Source organism: Giraffa tippelskirchi, chromosome 3, assembly GCF_054371585.1.
Source record: "Giraffa tippelskirchi isolate mGirTip1 chromosome 3, T2T-mGirTip1v1.2.pri, whole genome shotgun sequence".
Taxonomy (NCBI): Eukaryota; Metazoa; Chordata; class Mammalia; order Artiodactyla; family Giraffidae; genus Giraffa; species Giraffa tippelskirchi.
This window is the reverse complement of record NC_137277.1, coordinates 113438911-113460865: the sequence shown is the minus strand read 5'-3', so window position 1 is coordinate 113460865 and position 21955 is coordinate 113438911. Positions and strand designations below refer to the sequence as shown.

The 21955-nt window shown below is 36.6% G+C and overlaps 1 protein-coding gene across 50 annotated transcripts in view; it reads right to left on the bottom strand.

The window, feature by feature from the left end:
- QTMAN (queuosine-tRNA mannosyltransferase) overlaps window positions 1-21955 on the bottom strand; it is a 425074-nt gene that overhangs the window by 316073 nt on the left and 87046 nt on the right. For 5 of the 50 annotated variants that reach the window (XM_081581735.1, XM_081581734.1, XM_081581732.1 and 2 more), the window contains exon 3: window positions 21087-21162. The exons of the other annotated variants lie outside the window; for them this stretch is intronic. The gene's annotated coding sequence lies outside the window, so the exon portion shown is untranslated. The remainder of the gene's footprint in view (window positions 1-21086; window positions 21163-21955) is intronic. 50 annotated transcript variants of the gene reach the window in all.

The window sequence follows — 21955 nt, the reverse complement described above, 5'->3', positions numbered from 1 at the left end:
CCCAAAGCAAAATTTGGTAAGATTTATAGGCTATACAATTTGTGAGAAAATCTAAAGCTATTTTCAAGCACACTGTTTCAAACATATGATTTGCAATGATCTTTTAACACATGCTCCTTTAAAATTATAATCTTATATGCATATATGGCTATTTAATTTTCCATGACAAATAGTTCCATTCTTTCTAGATTTGGGATTTAACTTTCTGCTCAAAAATATCCATTACTTATGCCATGACTTGGATTAACACAAAGTCTTGGTTATAACTATCAGTATCAAATGCAAATTTGACAAATACCTATCTGTACCAACATTATGATTTATTATTCACTTATTTTCACACATATATAATTTCCACTAACAACTAGATGTGTGTGTGTGTGTGTGTATATGTATATGTATATGTATATATATTACAAGTTCATTACCTTACATTTTTTAAAGTTATATTCAACATTATATAACAAAATTATAACTTTGAAAATGTTTGTGAGTGTACTGCTTTAATTCTACTGACAAAATACTAACCTTCTTTCAATTTTTCATTGCTATCAATTTCCTGAATAATTTTAAGCTATAAAACCAGCAATGAATTAGTTCTACTGAATACTAAGATTTTTTTCAATTTGCTGACATTTTAAAATGTGGCAGCAAATTTGTGAATCAATAGAATATTTTATACCAGAAAATTATCTCATCACTCATTTGAACTACTGCATTACCCTTTTAACTGGGTCTCCATGCCACCACGCAATCTGGTGCCCAACACACCATTCTCCATAATCCAGCCACAAATAATCATCCAAAATGCAAGTGGGATCATGAAGTGACAAGCTCACATACCTTCCATATCTCCATCACCTAAGGACAAAACCCAAGGCACTAGACATGTCCATTACAACCTTCCTCTCCGGGCCTATTCCTCTCTTTTCACTACAGCCTTGCTTCCCCTCCTCCCACTCCAATCCTCTTCCTCTACTTCCCCAGTGTCACTGGAGCAATATCAAGCACTCACACTTATGTAGCTATTTTACATTTCTGTGACATCACATCTTTACCTTTTTTCTATCAGTCTTTTCTTCAAGTTCACCTGATGAAATTTTCTTAAAATTTCTGCACATCAATCACCAACTCTATGAAGTCCTTCCCTGAACATCTCATAAAACATGACTTGTTTTCTACTCTGTACCGTATCATCAGACTTTTTTCACTCTATTTCTGCATTCTGCTTCCTATGAGGCTGTAAAAAATTTGGAAGATAAGGGACCATGTCATTGTTTTCTCAAAGGGCTACCCCATGATCTGCTACATAGTGAATGTCACTAAACTTTTTGTAAAGCTGAACTGAAGATTAGGAGGAAATGGGAAGTTGATTCTGCCTTTAAAGAAGTAACATTGCTTTCACCTTAACACCAGTCCTGAGCAAATCAGTGTCAGACAGCAACACTATACCTGTTACTAATGATTTCCATTATTCCTGAAGCCTAGACTAAATCAAATAGCTAGTACATCTGAATACATTTTATATTTATTCTTTGTTCTTACTGTTCACTGAAATCAGAATTTACTGAAATGAATAAATTATTTTCATGTAGATATGTAATGGCACCCCACTCCAGTACTCTTGCCTGGACAATCCCATGGACGGAGGAGCCTGGCAGGCTGCAGTCCATGGGGTCGCTAAGAGTCGGACACGACTGAGAGATTTCACTTTCACTTTTCACTTTCATGCACTGGAGAAGGAAATGGCAACCCACTCCAGTATTCTTGCCTGGAGAATCCTAGGGACGAGGGAGCCTGGTGGGCTGCTGTCTATGGGGTCGCACAGAGTCGGACACGACTGAAGTGACTTAGCAGCAGCAGATATGTGTTTATCCTAACCTACTAATACAACAGAAGTAACTGTGATTAAAAAAGAGGGAGAAATACCATAAGCAATTGAATTCTAGGCTAAAGCAAGTTTCATGGCCTAAGAGAATATCTGTGAGATCCATGAATTTTGAAAATCACCTACAGTTTTTTCTTCTGTTTGATCCCTTGTCATCCTAGTTTAATACTAGACATGGAAGTAGGATGAGAAACCAATTCCCTCATCATCAATCTGGAGATCCCATTCCACATTTAGTAATTAGGCTTTTATTTAATGGGGAAGAAAAAAAGGCATTTTAAAATACTTTCTGCCAACAATTATGCATTTTATAAAAGTTTGACAAGATGAATAATGCATTTGCTTTCTCAAGATGGCAATTCTCCAAGCCTTCCACCTTCCTGAAACAGGCTGCAAATCAGCTCAGTGGGAGAAAATGGGACTGCATGACCCATTCAGATATGGATACCTATGTGCAGAAGCCAGGGTGAACTGCAAAATCATAGGTGGAAGGAAGGCTGGTGACACTGTTCCACCACTTCTCTTTTACAGAAGAAGAAATAGAGACTATTGGAATCAAAGAATAAGTGACAGAAAAAACAAATATCACATATATGTGGAATCCAGAAAAACGGTACAGATAAACTTATTCAGAAAGCAGAAATAGAGAAAAACATATGCACACTAAGGGAGGAAGCGGGAATAGGATGGATTAGAATACTGGGATTGACATATATACACTATTATCTATAAAACAGATAACCAATGAGAACCTACTGTATAGCACAAGGAACTCTACTCAGTGCTCTGTGGTGACCTAAGTGGGAAGGAAATCCAAAAAAGAGAGGATACATCTATACATATAGCTGATTCACTTTGCTCTACAGCACACACTAACATAACATTGTAAAGCAACTATAGTCCAATAAAAAATAAAATAAAATAGAATTTAAAAATTAAGATTTTTAATGTTTAATTTAAAAATTTAATGTTTAATTTTAAAAAATCTTTTTAAATGTGATAGAGCAAGGGTTTAAACTCAGAGCTTCTAACCCCATATTCACATATTTTCCCATTGTGCTTCACTCCAGGCATATGATATGACCTAAGTAAAAGATGCCTCCATTTCCTAGTCTTGGTAGTTTTTGCATTAAATAACAATATATTATTATTATGTAAATAATATATTGCAGTATAAATGTATATGTTCATGATATGTAAATGTCACTATACAATGATAAATACATTTATTGTATAATATGGTTAATACTGGGGCTCTCTCAGGGGCTCATTAAAGAATCTGCCTGCCAATTGCAAGAGACGCAAGTTCGATCCTTAGGTCACAAAGATCTCCTGGAGGAGGAAATGGCAACCCACTCCAGCATTCTTGCCTGGGAAATCCCATGAGGAGCCTGGTAGGCTACAGTCATGGGGTTGCAAAAACAGAGTCAGACACAACTTAGTGACTAAACAACAACAAACATATTTAATGATAACTCCCATCAGTCTGTAAATCTAGGACATCGGTGATATAAGTCACACAGAACTGAACATCAAATAGTTAGGATCACAAATCTCAAACTTCTGTGATTTCTTCCTGAGTCCGGCATAATCAGTCCTCTCCCTTTACCTCACAACCTTTATCCATCACCCACCAGCTCTAGACTGGCAACTTTTTGATAGGATAACAGGATGGATGAAGGACAATATCCAAGATTTATATAACAAGAATGGAGTGTGGAGTGGGAGGGAAAGAGGTCAGGCATAGGCCTATGTTCAGTCTATTTCATAATCTGCTACAGTCACCATTAAACAAAGTCCAAGTCCCCTTGATAAAACAATCTGTAGTACTTCTCAGTACTTACTCCCTGTAGATCATATTTACATGAGTGATTATATAAGACCCATTTCCTACCCTGGATATTAAGTTCCATGAGGATACTGAACAGGTCTACTTGGTTACCACTAGACCCTCAGCAAGTAGCAAATAGAAGTTGTTCAACAAATGTGGTTGAGTCAATAAACCATAAAACCCCTTAACAATGGCCTTGATAATTTCTTCCTAATTCATTCAAGGTCACAAATATTCACCCTTTACTACCACTAATTACTATTTACTCTCACATAACAATGCATACATTCTATCATCATCTAAATATAAGAGGTAGCATTTTATCATATTCAAAATGATACACTTTCTAAGGAAAACAGTTCTGCCAATAGTCCTGGTGAGGTGTTTAGAAGTCATGTTTCACATCATGGGCAACTCTACCTTCTCTGACTGACTGGAATCCATAAGAATATTTAACTCAAGGACAGTCAAGTCTATAACCTGAAGGATTCAACTGGTTAACCATTAGACTGACATTTTTTATTAGACAGAGACATTATCTTGCTACCCTACATTGACTTCTATGCCAAATTTTAACTCAGACCTGGTTTGTGCAAGGTAATTATAAATATACACACCACAGAAATTTAAAATAAAATGACTGGTTCTTAACTACACCAGTGCTAGGGTGTCTCACTCTAACATCTTCTAAGAATTTCCTCCGTATTAACTAAGCCAAAAATTGTTGAGACGTTCCCTCTCCTAGTAGGAGGCACATATCACATTTTCAGTTAATTCTGAAACTGAAATAGCAAGGTTACCTAACACAAATACATTCTCAATGTCCTATTTGAAGTACAGCAACCCAAGCAAACATGGGTGGCATTCCCCTGATGAGTTGAAATAAATGTCACCAAGCATAATGTTCTGGATTTACTCACTTCCACTGAAAAATAAAAAGGACATAATCTCACAATCCAATCTGTTTATCAGTGAGGGAAATCAACTTAAAAGAAATACAAAATCCAGGGGCAAAAGAATATCAGGCAAACAGTTTGGAAACAAAAGAGAAATTTCCAAAGAGGATTAGAGGGCTAGAAATAGAAATCCTTAGTACTGATGTTAGATACCTTTAATATTTTAATATTCATTTTGTATCAATGAAAGTACCCTGCAGTAACATGCTTTTTTAAATGGTATTAACAAATATGAGGGAAAGGCAAGATTAGAATCTGTCCTTTAAAATCCAAATCAGTAAAATCATAAAGATATATCAATTAAAATATTCAGTGACACTTCTCTCATCTCCTAAGTTCCACATGAATACAGAAATTTATTAGAAATAGCATTAGTTAAAAGTGCATTTTCTTCTATTTGTTTATTGCAGTAGGTTTTTTTCTAGTTTTCATATATTTCTCAAGCAGCTTCTGATTTGCCAACAGTCTAAGACATTTATTGGTGACTTATGAAGTCATTTCTAGATAGAGTCTAGAGATTGTTACTGATAAATTTTTAAAAGTCCAGAAACCCAGTTTAGACCAGGGCTGAGTAAATCTGGGGCTAATAGATGTGGTAATGAGAGCTGTATCACTATTTTTAAATATTACAAGGGGCATATCATTAGCTACTCACTATTATAAGAAAAAGAGTCAGTCTGATAATAATAGACTGGGATTTTAATATCATGAAGGTATTTAGGAATGAGCCTGTTGAGTAAAGTAAAGGCATTATTCAGACAAGGATGGATAATTTCTAGAAGGTCTACTATTCTCCATCGTTTTGCCCAGGCTTGCCCATATCATCTGACACAAAAGTTTCCACTAAAGAAGATAAGAAGCAATAACTCAAAGTTTCCTGATTGGAGCAAGCACTATGACTTTCATCTATCTAGTGGCCTTGTTTGCCACTAATATCTCTTTATCAAATGGTTTTTCAAGGAGACATTCCAATGATACAAATATTTTGTCTAATGAGGCAGACCTTACAGTACACAGTATTCTTTGCAAACTACTCAAAGCCACATTCTGCAACCTCACCATTTCTTAAGTAAGTAATTTAATGGTTTGCAAATAGTGCATTCAAATAGAGTAAGGTAGCCTGAGAGTTAATTAATTCTCCCTTGCATCCCTATCGAGCATATATGCCTACCTTATCTGGGACTGTAAGTCTCTCTACTAGATTAATTAGCATTCAAAGTCAACAAACAGCCTAAATCACTGTAGAGAGAGATCATAACTTAAACTCCTAAAACTAGGTATATAATATCATGTATTTCATATAATAGTTCTTCAACTGACCTTAGTAGAACTGAATGAAGAATACCTTGTTTCTGCTTATTATAGCTCTTGTTCAATGTTCCTTTTCCTGCTTTGTTTCTAAACTTTACTTGCAAGAACTAAATTTAAAATATCAGATAAATTCCTTCAAATTGTTTAGAGTAAATGTCTGCGGGGCACAATATGTTACCTCTCCCAGGAGGACCTGTATATGACAAAAGAGCAACAGGTGATGATGAAATTTCAGCCATCTGCAAAGTACAGTTGACCCGTGAACAACGAGAGGAAGAGGGGGTTAATCCATCTGTAATTCACAGTAGGTTCCTCTCAATGTGTGAATTCAACCAACCACAGACCCAGAGGACTGCAGTATTTACTACCGAAAAATATCTCAGTATATGCAGACCCACGCAGTTCAAACTTGAGTTGTTCAAGGGTCAACTGTAGATCAGGATAGTTTGTGAATTAAAAGGACACTTCTCAAGTCCTGAAGGTTGGTGCCTACACTACTAATGCATAATGCTAGATTTGCTTGGAAGGATTAAAATGTCCTTTCACATTAGAACATAATACAAAAGGCTTTAAAACTATATATCTTTTAATTCAAAACTTCTTATAGGAATAAACTCTGCAACTTGTCAAGAATTTTTTAATTAAAATCTTTGCCCAAAATTGAAAGAAATCAAAATATCAAAAAAAAAAAGAGGGGGATCTCTGATGATCAAATGATTAATGATCAAAACTCATAAAAAAAACTGTTTGCTGTGAATTCTTGGCAATCCAGTGGTTAAGATTCCACACTTCCACCGCAGGTGTGCAGGTTCGATCCCTGGTCAAGGAACTAAGATTACGCTCTGGGGTGTGATCAAAAAATAAACAAAAAAACTGCTTATTGTCATGGGAAAATGTCTCAACTATTGTATGACTGCATGAAATGAATATATAAAAATACATGATGAAATGACTTAGATGAGCATGAAGATGCATACATGCATACATGTAGGCATAAATAATCATTTATGGTAGAATTACGAGTGATTTTGTTTTTCTCTTTGTGCTTCATTTTATTCTTCAAGTTATCCTCATTGAATTTGTTTCAACTTGCAATTAAAAGAAACTATAAATTTTTCTTAACTTTAGGGAAGGAGGCCAAATTGTTTGAAATGACATACTACTTCCCAATTTCTGAAGACTTACTCCCCTCCGGGAGATTGCAAGTGGTCTTCAAATTATTTTCACTACTTTTTCTATAACAAAACTTATTAAAAAATATCATCAAGGGTTAAACTAATGGAGTTAGGGTTACTCACAAACACTATCATTTGATTTTGCAAATACTGCTTCTCTAAAATAAAATAATTAATTTAAACTGTACTTGAATTATTAAATAATTTTAGACAGATCAAGATCTTTATTTACTATATAAAGGAAAACTAGAGGTATATTTTGATAGTGTGTTAGGAACTAAAATACTATTTTGGTACATATGGTTTTGAATAGGAACATGGATAGGTATAGCATGAACTCAAAGTTTTAAATCAAGTTCAAGCAAAATGCCAAAATTAATTTGAGCCTTAAATAATTAGGTATGGGTCTTGAAATGAGAGGAAATAATCAATTAAGGTGAACACAATTGAAAAGAACTTCTAGTTTCACACAATTTCCAAAGTGTCTGTACTAAGAAAGCAGAAAAATGTACTGCATAATCACCCATATGTGTTACACATGTTTAAAAAAAGAAAAAGACTGATTGGCTATCCAACTACAAGAGACACTATCTTAAAAGACTGTCTCCTCTCATAACCACTCAGATATTTCCTATATTTAGATACAGGCAATAGGAGAATGGATACTCAGTAAATATTAATTTGATTGGAAACTTGATACAGTGAATTATATCTCAATAAAACTGTTACTTTAAACATAAATAAATAAATAAACATTAACTCAATGGCCTGCCTCTTGAGAAATCTGTATGCAGGTCAGGAAGCAACAGTTAGAACTAGACATGGAATGACAGACTGGTTCCAAATAGGAAAAGGAGTACATCAAGGCTGTATATTGTCATCCTGCTTATTTAACTTATATGCAGAGTACATCATGAAAAATGCTGGGCTGGATGAAGCACAAGTTGCAATCAAGATTGCTGGAAGAAATATCAATAACCTCAGAAATGCAGATGACACCACCCTTATGGCAGAAAGAAAAGAAGAACTAAAGAGCCTCTTGATGAGGGTGAAAGAGGAGAGTGAAAAAGTTGGCTTAAAACTCAACATTCAGAAAATTAAGATCATGGCATCTGGTCCCATCACTTCATGGCAAATAGATGGGGAAATAGTGACAGACTTTATTTTCCTGGGCTCCAAAATCACTGCAGATGGTGACTGCAGCCATGAAATTAAGAGACACTTGCTCCTTGGAAGAAAAGTTATGACCAACCTAGACAGAATATTAAAAAGCAGAGACATTCCTTTGCCAACAAAGGTCCGTCTAGTCAAGGGTATGGTTTTTCCAGTAGTCATGTATGGATGTGAGAGCTGTACTGTGAAGAAAGCGGAGTGCCGAAGAACTGATGCCTTTGAACTGTGGTGTTGGAGAAGACTCTTGAGAGTCTCTTGGACAGCAAGGAGATCCAGCCAGTCCATCCTAAAGGAAATCAGTCCTGAATATTCATTGGAAGGACTGATGCTGAAGCTGAAACTCCAATACTTTGGCCACCTGATGCGAAGAGTTGACTCACTGGAAAAGACCCTGATGCTGGGAAAGATTGAAGGCGGGAGGAGAAGGGGACGACAGAGGATGAGATGGTTGGATGGCATCACTGACTCAATATGGACATGAGTCTGAGTAGACTGTGGGAGTTGGTGATGGACGGGGAGGCCTGGTGTGCTGCAGTCCATGGGGTCGCAAAGAGTCAGACATGACTGAGCAACTGAACTGAACTCAATGGCAACTTAGACTTAGTAAATAAACATTTCTAAATAAAGCTTCCAAGTTCTAGTACTTTTTACAATTGAAACACCATGTTTCATTTTCAAGTAAGAAGAAATAACTGTATTATTCCTGGAATTGTTTTCCAATATAACCATTTCATAGTATTTAACTTTTGAAATCATCTATACTGAAAAACTTGGCCCTCCCTTGTAGCTCAGCTGATAAAGAATCTGCCTGCAATGCGGGAGACCTGGGTTTGATCCCTGGTTTGGAAAGATCCCCTGAAGAGGGCATGGCAACCCACTCCAGTATTCTTGCCTGGAGAATTCTCATGGACAGAGGAGACTAGTGGGCTACAGTCCCTGGGGTCACAAAGAGTTGGACATGAGTAAGCACAGCACAAGACCATACGAAAAACTTAACCTCTAAATCTAGAAAGAAAACAATCTACCACTAAAAAATATAAGTAATTAAAAATTAGTCTCCAGAAAAGACAAAATACTAATAAAAATATGAAACATGTAAAGGAAAAATTGGAGGCAAGTTTATCATTCCATCTATTTTTAGAGAGACACTAAGGAAATACTTATCAATATATAATTTTCCATATTTTAAAATGAGCACGAACTTTATATGAAAAATAAATCCTAATCCCAGGAAAGTGCCATGTGGCATTTTTTAACTTTATTACCACTTTGTTGACTCTCTGTCCCAGAGCAGATCACCTCCAACATTAATACTCTGACCTTACAGAAAAGTGACAGATAAAGTTTATGGTGAGAAAAAATGAGTTTTTATGGGTTTCCAAAAGGGAATTCTTAGGACACTGAAAGCCATATAATAATATTGATTTGATACCCAACTTTTTTACTGCCAAATTACAAACTTCAGATTTCTGGAAAAATGTCCAAGTGAACTTGCAGTAAAATACAGTAAAAGAGAAGCCTGACCTCATGATAAAAAGTCTAAATCACTTTGGAAACTTTAAATATACATATGCAATATTTTTTTTAAATCAGATCTTTTTAAAGTTTTTAGTATCCCAAGGTTGACCTTTCACTTTGGGACTGAGTGATTTTCTTCCAGACATTTATCCAAAGTCACACATAAGCTCACACCTTTCTGAGCAAATAATTTCCATGATTATTTCTAGTTTCCTTCTCTTTTAAAGGCAAATGTACAAGGTACAGACACAAGGATTATTTTCTTGTAAAACTATCATCAAAAATCAATTTGAATATTCAAAATATTCCATTTTCAAAAATGAAAATAAGTTACTTGCTGAAATGACAGTCTTCCATTTCACTGCCCTAAAAATTAAGCTGGCATGGATAATAAAAGTGTTTTCTAACTGGATATGCTTGGCATTCAAATATTTTTAAAACAAATACTAATCCATAATTAGATTTCACAGGCACAATCTATAGAAAATAGAATCTGCTTTTATTTTTCTGAGAGCAATGTTAATGATCTGATATCATAAAATTTGTAACAAAATCACTGCTTGCACAAACCAATAAACAAACTTTCAGATGAATGTTTATTTTCCTTTACAGTCTAGTTTTGTTTTTTTTTTTTAACCATTCATTCATTCATTCAGCAAATATCCATTGTGCCTACCACGTACCCATTGCTATTCTGGGTACATGGGGATAAATGGGCAACAGAACAAACGTTTCTGTTTTTGTAAGAAATTCCTTTTTAATTGGAATAAAAAGACAGTCATGAAATAAGTGTATATCAGATGGTAGCAAGTACTATAAAGAAAAATTACACAAGATAATAGAGAATAAGGGTTGCTGAGGACAGAGGCCGGGAAAGGGTAGGATTTTATATGCAGTTGCCAGAGGACATTTCACTGACGGTGAGACGACATCTAAACAGAAACCAGAAGAGAGGGAGGGGGTTCTGAAGATGTGGATGGTAAGCCTTCCAGGCAGCAGGCAGAGTTAGAGCCTGACATGGAATATGCTCACCACGTGAAGACAGCAGGAAGGTCTGTGTGACAACAGTAAGCATTTACTGAATGATTACATTCTAAAAAGTATGCTAAGTGTTTGGTGATGTTAAAATGATGCAAATATTAATTACAATACAGACTGAAAAATGTTATAAACCAGTTGAACTGGGTCTCAAAGAGGGACCAATACCAAGTACTACTTCAAGAAGATGAACCAAGGGCCAGAAAGTACAGTGGGTCAAGATCCCAGTAACAAAGATGAGCTGAAGAAACGTGTAGATACTCTTGCTTCATTCAGCACCTGTTCAACTTTTTTCTTTTTTTGCTTTCTTCAAGAATTCAGACTAAAATACTTAGTTTCCCAGATACAAGGAAGACTACTTCACAGTCTTCCAAAATGACATAAGTGGAAAGAAGGCTCAAAATTGGAAAGCAGACACAATGGGAGCCAGGACAATGCTGAACAACTCTGAACAAATCAAAAACCTGTAGGACTTTTAGCTGACCCATCCCAGGCCTCTGGTATCAGGCCCTCCCCTCCCAATTCCTTCTGCCCTTAGCCTTGTTCATCATCTTCAAACTCAACTACAATTAATCTGTCTTCTTTCTTCTTCCTCTGAAACTAACGGATATTTTAGTGTCCATCCTCTATTCAAAAACCAATGACTATTTCTACCTGAGAAAGAAAATTACTTAACAAGAACCAAGTGTGTGCGTGCACGGGTGCTCAGTCACTAAGTCGTATCCTACTCTCTGTAACCTCACGGACTGTAGCCCGCCAGGCTCCTCTGTCCATAGAATATTCCAGGCAATACTGGAGTGAGCTGCCATTTCCTATTCTAGAGGATCCTCCCAACCTAGGGAAGCTGCATCTCCTGTGTCTCCTGCATTGGCAGCAGGATTCTTTACCACTGAGCTCCTTTCTAGCCCTTAGTTCCTATCATGGTCATAGACACTGTTACTTCAAACGCAACAGACTCCCTGTCATTTTTCAAATATTCCATATACATTCCCACCATCATGCACAACTAATGCTGTTTCTTCTTTTGGGAATCCTTTCACCTTTACTACCTGTCAAATTCCTACATAAATATAGTTCAAGACTCCATTGAAATCCCATCTCATCCACGAAGGTTTAAGTCAATTGCTTACCATATTCTTGCTGGGAAAATCCCATGGACAGAATACCCTGGCAGGCTAAAAAAAATCCATAGGGTCACAAAGTTCAGTTCAGTTCAGTCGCTCAGTCATGTCCGACTCTTTGCGACCCCATGAACTGCAGCATGCCAGCCTTCCCTGTCCATCACCAATTCCCAGAGTCCACCCAAACCCATGTCCATCGAGTCAGTGATGCCATCCAACCATCTCATCCTCTGTCATCCCCTTCTCCTCCCGCCCCCAATCCTACCCAGCATCAGGGTCTTTTCCAATGAGTCAACCCTTCACATGAGGTGGCCAAAGTATTGGAGTTTCAGCTTCAACATCAGACCTTCCAATGAACACCCAGGATTGATCTCTTTAGGATGAATTGATTGGATCTCCTTGCAGTCCAAGGGACTCTCAAGAGTCTTCTCCAACACCACAGTTCAAAAGCATCAATTCTGCGGCGCTCAACTTTCTTCACCATCCAACTCTCACATCCATACATGATCAATGGAAAAACCATAGCCTTGACTAGACGGACTTTTGTTGGCAAAGTAATGTCTCTGCTTTTAAATATGCTATCTAGGTTGGCCATAACCTTCCTTCCAAGGAGTAAGCGTCTTTTAATTTCATGGCTGCAATCACCATCAGCAGTGATTATGGAGCCCAAAAAAATAAAGTCTGACACTGTTTCCACTGTTTCCCCATCTATTTCCCATGAAGTGATGGGACCAGATGCCATGATCACAAAGAGACGGACACAACTGAGTACCTGAGCAAATTCATCCCATCAGAAGTAATTACTCCTTCCTTTGTATTAACACCAACTTCACCTGTACCCTAATAACAGCAGTTACCACAATCTTATTCATACTGTAAAGTATACATGTGTGTGTCTTCCCAACCAGATTTTGTTTCTGTGGCAGCAGAGTCTGTGTACAATCCATGTTTATATCTATGCAAATCCCAGCAAAGTACTTTGCACACAAAGTATTTCAATAAATGTGTTTCAAATTCTCGTCAAAAGACTGTAAGAAGCCTTCACAAAAGGTGAAGGGGAAAAGAGAGGTATTCCTGAATTGAAAATTACAGCAGCATCATAAAGTGAGTTGTCCAGTTATTCAAATAAGCTCTAAATCACTGTAAATATCATCGAATGAGAACACAAAGACAACAAAAAATACACCATGTGTGGTTACTGGGCAGCATAAAATTAAAGAAGAAAGGGGAAATGAAAAGTGTAAAGCGACCGATATCAGGAAGCATCACCAAGGAACACTCTAACGATTCATTTAACAAGTATTTACTAAGGCCTACTTTAGGCCAGAAACTCTACTAATTGAGTTCCTGAAGGTCCCAGCCTCTGTATGCTGCTGCTGCTGCTGCTGCTAAGTTGCTTCAGTCGTGTCCGACTCTGTGCGACCCCATGGACGGCAGCCCACCAGGCTCCCCCGTCCCTGGGATTCTCCAGGCAAGAATACTGGAGTGGGTTGCCATTTCCTTCTCCAGTGCATGAAAGGGAAAAGTGAAAGTGAAGTCACTCAGTCTTATCCAAGTCTTTGTGAACCCATGGACTGTAGCCTACCAGGCTCCTTCATCCATGGGATTTTCCAGGCAAGAGTACTGGAGTGGGGTGCCATTGCCTTCTCCACTTTAGGCCAGAAACTCTATTAATTGCTGAGAATACAAAGGTGAAAATATTGTGAAAGGGCTGAACTTTTACAAGGAGTATTTTTTTTTATTTATTTTAATTGGAGGCTAATTACTTTACAATATTGTGGTGGTTTTTGCCATACATTCACATGAATCAGCCATGGGTGTACAAGGAGTATTTTTAAGTTCAAAGTGTTGGCCTATAAATTATTACTTCCTGAAGTACGACCAAAACAGCATCTTAAGGACCCAAAGACTATGGATACCCAAATTTCAAATCCAATCTAGAAAATGATCTTGCCTAAATTGTGATTATGTAGGCATTCTCTCCCAGGACTGCTTCTGAATGTTAAAAGGGCTTCCTTTCTTTTCAGTAACTATAAACTGCTCAGATAGAAAATTTGAGTTCCAGATACTTGAATACATTTCCTACTCTGAGATAAGTTCTATCCATGCATAGGTTGTTTTACTAATTAAGGTACCAACAACCCTGCCATCGTGAATAAAGAGGGAGGAATTTATTAAAACAGTGCTATCTAGGGGATGTTGTGTGGGAGATGAGTGGATAGTTGTTTGCTTTGTCCTCTGAGGTCAAAGTGAAAGAAACAGAATGAAAGTACAACAAAAAGGATTTGGGTTAGACATAGGAAGAATTGTGAGGCATTGATTCAGGCTACCAAGATATACTCAGAGCCATTTCTTCTGTACATCTTGGGAAAAAAAAAAGAGGTAGCCTGCTTTCTTCTAAGACAGTTTAGAGCAAAGCAAGCAGATATAACGATGACTTCATAGGGTTTCTTTTGGACATGTTTTACTATTGTATGTAACCAGTTGCACGTGTACTGAAAAAATATGACACTAAATGGCAACCCACTCCAGTGTTCTTGCCTGGAAAATCCCAGGGACGGCAGAGCCTGGTGGGCTGCCATCTTTGGGGTCGCACAGAGTCGGACGTGACTAAAGCGACTTAGCAGCAGCAGCAGTAGCAGCACTCTTAAGAATTAAAAGAAATAATATACCCAAAATGCCATCTAGTATAAAATCTGATTTAGTGGGCCCTTAGCCACAAGGCCTCCAAGGATCTAATAACTCCTTTCTATAAACCAACATCAATAACGTAAATTATCAAATGACTTATTTGCCTTTTTAATAAACTCGCATTGCTTATTTCTTCAAAAACTGAAATCTTAATATATGAGTACTATAAAATATCCTTGTTTAAACAATGATCCATGCATGGAGTTAAAAAGAAATCATATCTTTTTATTTACCCATGGAATAACTCGATCCAATGAAAGTACTGGTACTAAGTTATTCTGAGGATTTTTCTATCAGCCTTGTAACTGAGTATCTTCTATTCAAAACAACTTTGACATCTTTACATTGATGTCCCCTTAGCCATATTGAACAACTGTATAAAATTTAGTCCACAACCCCTCACAAATTAAAAACATGACTGTGCCCTTTACATGTATAAATGATACATACCAATATTAACAAATGTAATATATTTCTTCAAATTCATTCATTCAGCAAGTGTTTTACTTTACATGTATAAAGGATACATACCAATATTAACAAACGTAATATATTTCTTCAAATTCATTCATTCAACAAGTGTTTCATAGTGCCTATCTAGGCACTATGCTAGGTGTAGGGACACCAAGATGACCTAATTAGAGTTCCTGCCCTCAGTCACAGAAACATAACATCACAATATCAAAATGCACTGTACTGAATGTCAAAAGGAAACAAATCTTAAGCTGCTTTCTACACCAAGTACTCAGAAAGTTCAAAGGTCCAATCAACTAACTATACAAAAGAACTAAGGAAGTATGTCAGATAACTTTACGATGGGTCACCCGACCCTCATTCCAATTCTCCTTCTCCTTGCCTTCCTCCAAAATAAAGGCTCAAAAGCTAAAATACCTTTTTTTAATTCTTGCCCACAGTAGTAGATATAATGGGCATCTGAATTAAATTTGCCTGTTTCAGTCCATTTTAGTTCACTGATTCCTGAGATGTAGATGTTCACTCTTGCCATCTCCTGCTTGACCATCTCCAATTTACCTTGATTCATGGACCTAACATTGCAGGTTCCCATGCAATATTGTTCTTTAAAGCACTGGACTTTACTTTCACCACCAGACACATTTACAACTGAGTATCACTTCTGCTTTGGCCCAGTCACTTCATTCTTTCTGGAGCTATTAGTAATTGCCCTCAACTTTTCCCCAGTAGCATACTGGACACCTTCTGACCCGGGGGGTAGGGGGGAGGGTCATCTTCCAGTGACATATCTTTTTGTCTGTTCATATTACCCATGGTGTTCTCACGTAAGAATACTGGAGTGGGTTGCCATTTCCTCCTCCAGTGGACCATGTTTTGTCAGAACTCTTCACCAAGACCCGTCCATCTTGGGTAGCCTTGCATGGCATGGCTCATAGCTTCTCTGAGTTACACAAGCCCCTTCACCACAAGGCTGTGATCCATGAAGGAGTTAAACAAAGAACTGCACCTAGTGGCCTCCATGGTAGGAATTTATGTAATCCTCTCCTTTTAAATCTTTTTTTATTTATTTGTTTTTAATTAAAGATAGGTTGGCTTCCCAGGTGGCTCAGTGGTAAAGACTCTGACTCCCAATGCAAAAGAAGCAGGAAACACTGGTTTGATCCCTGGGTCGGGAAGATCCCCTGGAAGAAGAAATGGCACCCACTGCAATATTCTTGCCTGGATAATCCCATGGACAGAGGAGCCTGACAGGCTATATAGTACATGAGGTCGCAGAGAGTCAGACATGACTTAGCAACTGAACACACAGGTAATTAAAAGATAATTGCTTTACAATTTGTGTTGGTTTTTGCCATATAACAACGTGAATCAGTTGTAAATATATCCCCTCCCTCTTAAGCCTCCCTCCCAACCACCCCTACATTCCACCCATCTAGGTCTTCATAGAGCACCAGGTGGAGCTCCCTATGCTATATAGCAGCTTCTCACTAGCTATCTATTTTACACATGGTAATGTATATATGTCAATGCTACTCTCTCAATTTGTCCCATCCTATCCTTCCTCCACTGTAGCCACAAGTCCATTCTCTTCATCTGCACCTCCTAAAATACTTTTTATCTCATTCTAGAGGTAGTTAAGCTCCAGGAGTTGGTGATGGAAAGGGAAGCCTGGCATGCTGCAGTCCATGGAGTCACAAAGAGTAGGACACAACTGAGCAACTGAATTGAACTAAGAGGTAGTTATGTGACACACTTTTTATTCCTGAGATGTAGGCAGAAGTCCCTATGAGCAAGCATCTGTTTCTGAAGAAAAAGAGAAAGCTCTCCATGAAAACTTGGTTTCTGGGCTCCCTTTACTTTTCTTCCTGCTTCAAAGTAACCACAATTTCTATAGGTACAAATTCATCTGTGGAATAAGAAGCAAGCATTTTGCACCAAGGATGATGGAACAAGATGATGTTACCTGGACCCTTGAGGGCATCAGTTACCTGTGAACTAACTGCCTCCAGTCTTCTTATAAGAGAAGACAAATAAAATCCTTACTCATGTAAGTCACAGTCAGTAAGATTTTCTGCTACTTGGACCCAGAGGCATTTTTACCATTAAAAGGAAGCTACAACAAAGAGATGTTTAAGTTGGACTATCTATGGCTCCTTCTTGCTTGAGCCAGAAGGCTGTGATCTAGTCCTTTCCAGCTAGAAGAAATAAAAACAATTTTGAATTTGCATGTGCACAGTTTTACTACAATCTTCTATAACCCAGATTACTTAAATAAATATGTTCTAACTTTTCCACGGATATTCATTTGTTGCACAGTCATTACAAGATTTTTTAATTTCTTTTCCTAACTGAAACTTTCAATCCCCCAAACCTATAAAATAACATTTCTTACAGTATGATCTAGATCATTCATATATGTAATATACACAAATAAACAGCTGAAGAAAGGGGCAAGAAATGAGAATGGAGAGAGAAAAAAAGAGGAACCTAGCTTATTTGAAAGTATAAACTATGTTTTTCAATTTTGTGAGCATCTTTAAAAAGTATCTTCATAATGAATTAAGACACCAAGATTAACAGAATTTTTAAAATAGGAAAGATTCCCCCAACTTGAAACCACTGTCTGTTTTTTTCAAATTTTTAACTTGAAAAATATATAGAGACTTCCCTGGCAGTCCAGTGGTTAACATTTCATGCTTCCAATGTAGGGAGCACAGGTTCAACCCCTGAGCAGGGAACTAAGATTCCATGTACTGTGTGGCAAAGCCAAAAACAGAAAAACATGTATCAACAAGTACTGTTCATCCAACTGACTGATCACTAGAATTATTATATCACTGCAATATCCCATCTATCTCTAGTAGCCTCCCTAAGATGGTAATCTATCTCCCTATGTAAGTTTCATGAAACAGGCAATGGCACCCCACTCCAGTACCCTTGCCTGGAGAATCCCACGGACGGAGGAGCCTGATGGGCTGCAGATCATGGGGTCACTAAGAGTCGGACACGACTGAGCAACTTCACTTTCACTTTTCACTTTCATGCATTGGAGAAGGAAATGGCAACCCACTCCAGTGTTCTTGCCTGGAGAATTCCAGGGACGGGGGAGCCTGGTGGGCTTCTGTCTATGGGGTCGCACAGAGTCGGACACGACTGAAGTGACTTAACAGTAGCAGTAGCAGCAGTATGTAAGTTTCAATTGGACATATTTTACGTGTGTACTGTTCTTGGGACTGTTTCAATTGTACACTGCTAAAAGATTCATTAATTTCAACCACCATCAACTCCATACGCCACATATACTTTTTTCTGCCTTTTGTGTTCAAATATATTTCACTGTGGCCATCCAAAGGAAAATTATACATTCCAATAACACTTGAGTTCCCCTCAGTTACCCTTTCAGTGGCTCAGGGTAATGACAGAGTGAAGAATCATGTTCTTCACAGGCTCTCTCTCTTTTTTTTCCCTCTTCCATTTGGGAGAATTTCAGCTTCAAATCTCTTGTGCCAAGAAGCAATGGGTAATGCCTAATGCTCTTCTCTAACAGTAGCTTACTCTGGCGGGAATGGGAGGAGAGTCAGGAGAAATCACTCACATTCGCAGCTTTGAAAAAGTCTTAGCATATGGAATAAGCAATCTCTTACCCTATTTTCCTAAAATAGAATTACGGAATCATAATAGGTAAAGGGGCCAGAAGAAAAGGAAACAGAATTAGAAATTTTATAACTATCTGTGAGTATGGGTAATGGCTAAAATCTAGCCCTAAATTCCCAGTGAAATCAGTCCAAAAAAACACCTATAATTCATAAAACCTGGGGCTTATATATTCCTTGGCATTATTCATAGGTAGAGACTTCCTCTGTAAAAAAGATTTAAAAAACCACATTCTCACGAGATGGCAAGAATGGGAGAAATAAGGATAATAAGCATAGATAACACAAATGCCTTGGTTTTAAAATCAACACTCAAAGACAATCTACCACAATCCCTATGACCTCAAAGGAAAATTCAGAGAATAAGTCTCCTTTGTTTATGTCATCTCAACTTCAATTCCATCAGCAGTTATCTCCTTTAAAACAAATACTTCTAGGGCCCTTACATGATAGGAAGTCCTTTTTCTCAGGCCCATTTTTATTTGGTTATCTTTTTAGGTGCACTAAAGATTGAGTTTACAATAAGCTGAAGAGACAGCGTACAAAAGGCTTTTAGAACTATACCATATGGTCCAGGGAAGGGAACAATCTGGACGATCCCCATTTCAATCTGCAAGCTTGTCCACCTCTATAACACATTATACCACTGTAATAAAATATTAAGATGGAAACGTAAAAGCGAAAATAGTCTATCTTTAGCATTACCAGGCAACCACACTTCTGAAAATTTACTGATAAACTTAATAAACATTTAATTTATATTCTGAAATTTTGGTAAGCAACACAAGGCATATAAACCTAGGCAACTATTCACTAGAAACAATATTTCAGCAGGGATATGTGTAAGTATTCAACTTATGCTTCAGAAATTTGGAAGGAAAAAAAAACACTTTTACAGGGGGTATATTGGCAGGGGCTGATGTAACAGATGACACATTCTTGGAAATCAAATAAAAGCAATAGGGAAATACCCATTGTTGCCTGGTGAAGGCCTAATCACATGGACACAGCTGGAACCAATGTAGATCATTCATTAATAAAATTGTATTGTAGTAGCCACTTTTTGATGCATTTCAATTGCTGCTGTAGCCAAATCTCTGCATTTCTTTGTTCCATGTTAGCAAGATTGCTTGAATGGGAAATATGAGAAGATTTAGAATGGGGGGGGAACAAACCTGTTCTCATGCTAAAAAGGAGACAACTAGCTCAAAAAGCTAAATGTCACTTTACCTTACAATCTACTTATACTATCAGCAGCTTAAAATATGCAGCGTAAACCTGAAAGGGGGAATTCATATGGTACCATGGATAAAAAGTGAGCAGTGTGAGATGCCACAGAAAACATATGAAAGACTTGTGAAAGTATTTTACAGAATGATGATATAAGATGTTGGGAGAGGGAATTAAAATGTATCAAATACTAAGGGGAGAATCAGACAACTGAATTAATATAAACTCTTTCATGCAATACTCTCTATCGACTTTTACACTGAAGTATGTACTATATGCTTAAAGGAAAATCATTCATATTTTTGACCACATAAACTTAGAAATCACTATTTGTCATCACATGTTACCAATATTTGATATCAAACAGCCCCTTTCCAGAAGTTAGATTTAAAATCTGTACTGAAATTCAAATGAAATAAAATATTGGTTCTAATTATAAATGTGGTATATACTATAATAAGTTACATTTAATAATAAATTTGGTATTTATCCAATTTTGCTGGCATCCATTAATACATTTATTTTTCTATGTTTCTACAAATATAATGACTAAGCTTCTATATCATAATTTCTGCAAACTGTATAATATCAAATCATAAAGATATAGCAGCTTTGATATGAAGCCTGATCTAAACAAAACTGTAGAAGTTATTACTTACAAAAATGAAAAACTCAGTAACATTTATCAAAAGCACCGCTCAAACATTACAGGTCTTAAATATATTTCTATTATGCCTCTGTGTATAATTAGAATAAACAAATAAATAGCACAATTTTCATGTTGCAGTTTCTAATTCATCAAAAGATATATTCCTATCACAAAACAGATAAAGGGCTTAACTGCAAATAAAAATTATACCAATGGAGAAAATGTATTTAAAGTCAATGAATAGTATTCAATACAAAATTAACATTCAACATAAGTTCAACAGAGAAAGAAAGAGTTTTTGTCTGTATTATCTTTAACCTCCAATTCTAACATTATCAAACAGTGACACAAAGGACTCAAGACAGTCATGCACTTAACTGGACCAAGAGGAAAAAACAGTTTCACTGGCATTCCTTCTCAAAAGCGTCATGATCCTTTGGCTTAAAATGTTGACCTAAAGATGTAATTAATACAACTTAACAAGCACCTCACCCAGATTCATTTGAGCTGCTCTACAGAAAAAGTCACTTACATACAAGTTTTAAAAAAAACACAGCACTTGGGGGGACTTGAGAATCATAGCATTTAATACATGTGCATTATATGTACAAATCAATTTGAGTATTTGTTTGTTTTGTTATAATAATGAGTCAATATGTTGCTGAACCTGTCTTGAGAATGAGAAAAAAAAAACAGGTGAGTTTATTTAATTCATACTTCTGATATACCTGTTTCACAAATCCTTTAATTATTTTAAAACACGTTCTAAATTTTTAAAAAATCTCTGAAAAAGAAAAAAACTTTAGATTGCACATGTTTTCTTAATGTATACATAACATATATTTTCCAGCATGTATAAAAATGTTTCACATTAATCTTTCTAACACAAACCACTGTTTACTTTCTTTTTAGTCATATTTGTCATACACTTACAAATCTATGTAAGTTTTTACTCCCAAAGGAATTTTCTCATTGCCAGAAATCATTGACAATTTTAAAAAATAAGGGTCAAAGTATCAATCTCCTCCTAAGAAAACACACTTGGCCTATTTAACTATTCTTACTCTGAGTGTATTAAAAAAAAAAAAAAAAAACACTAATTTTTAAAATAGATCACTTGAAAGTGAATCATTTGTTTTGCTTAATACAACAAAAAAAGTTTACATTTTGAGGAACATTCTAGAAAATTTCATTGAATGGTTGCTCATAGTGAAAATCTAGTCTCCTCTTCAAATCATTACTTAAAA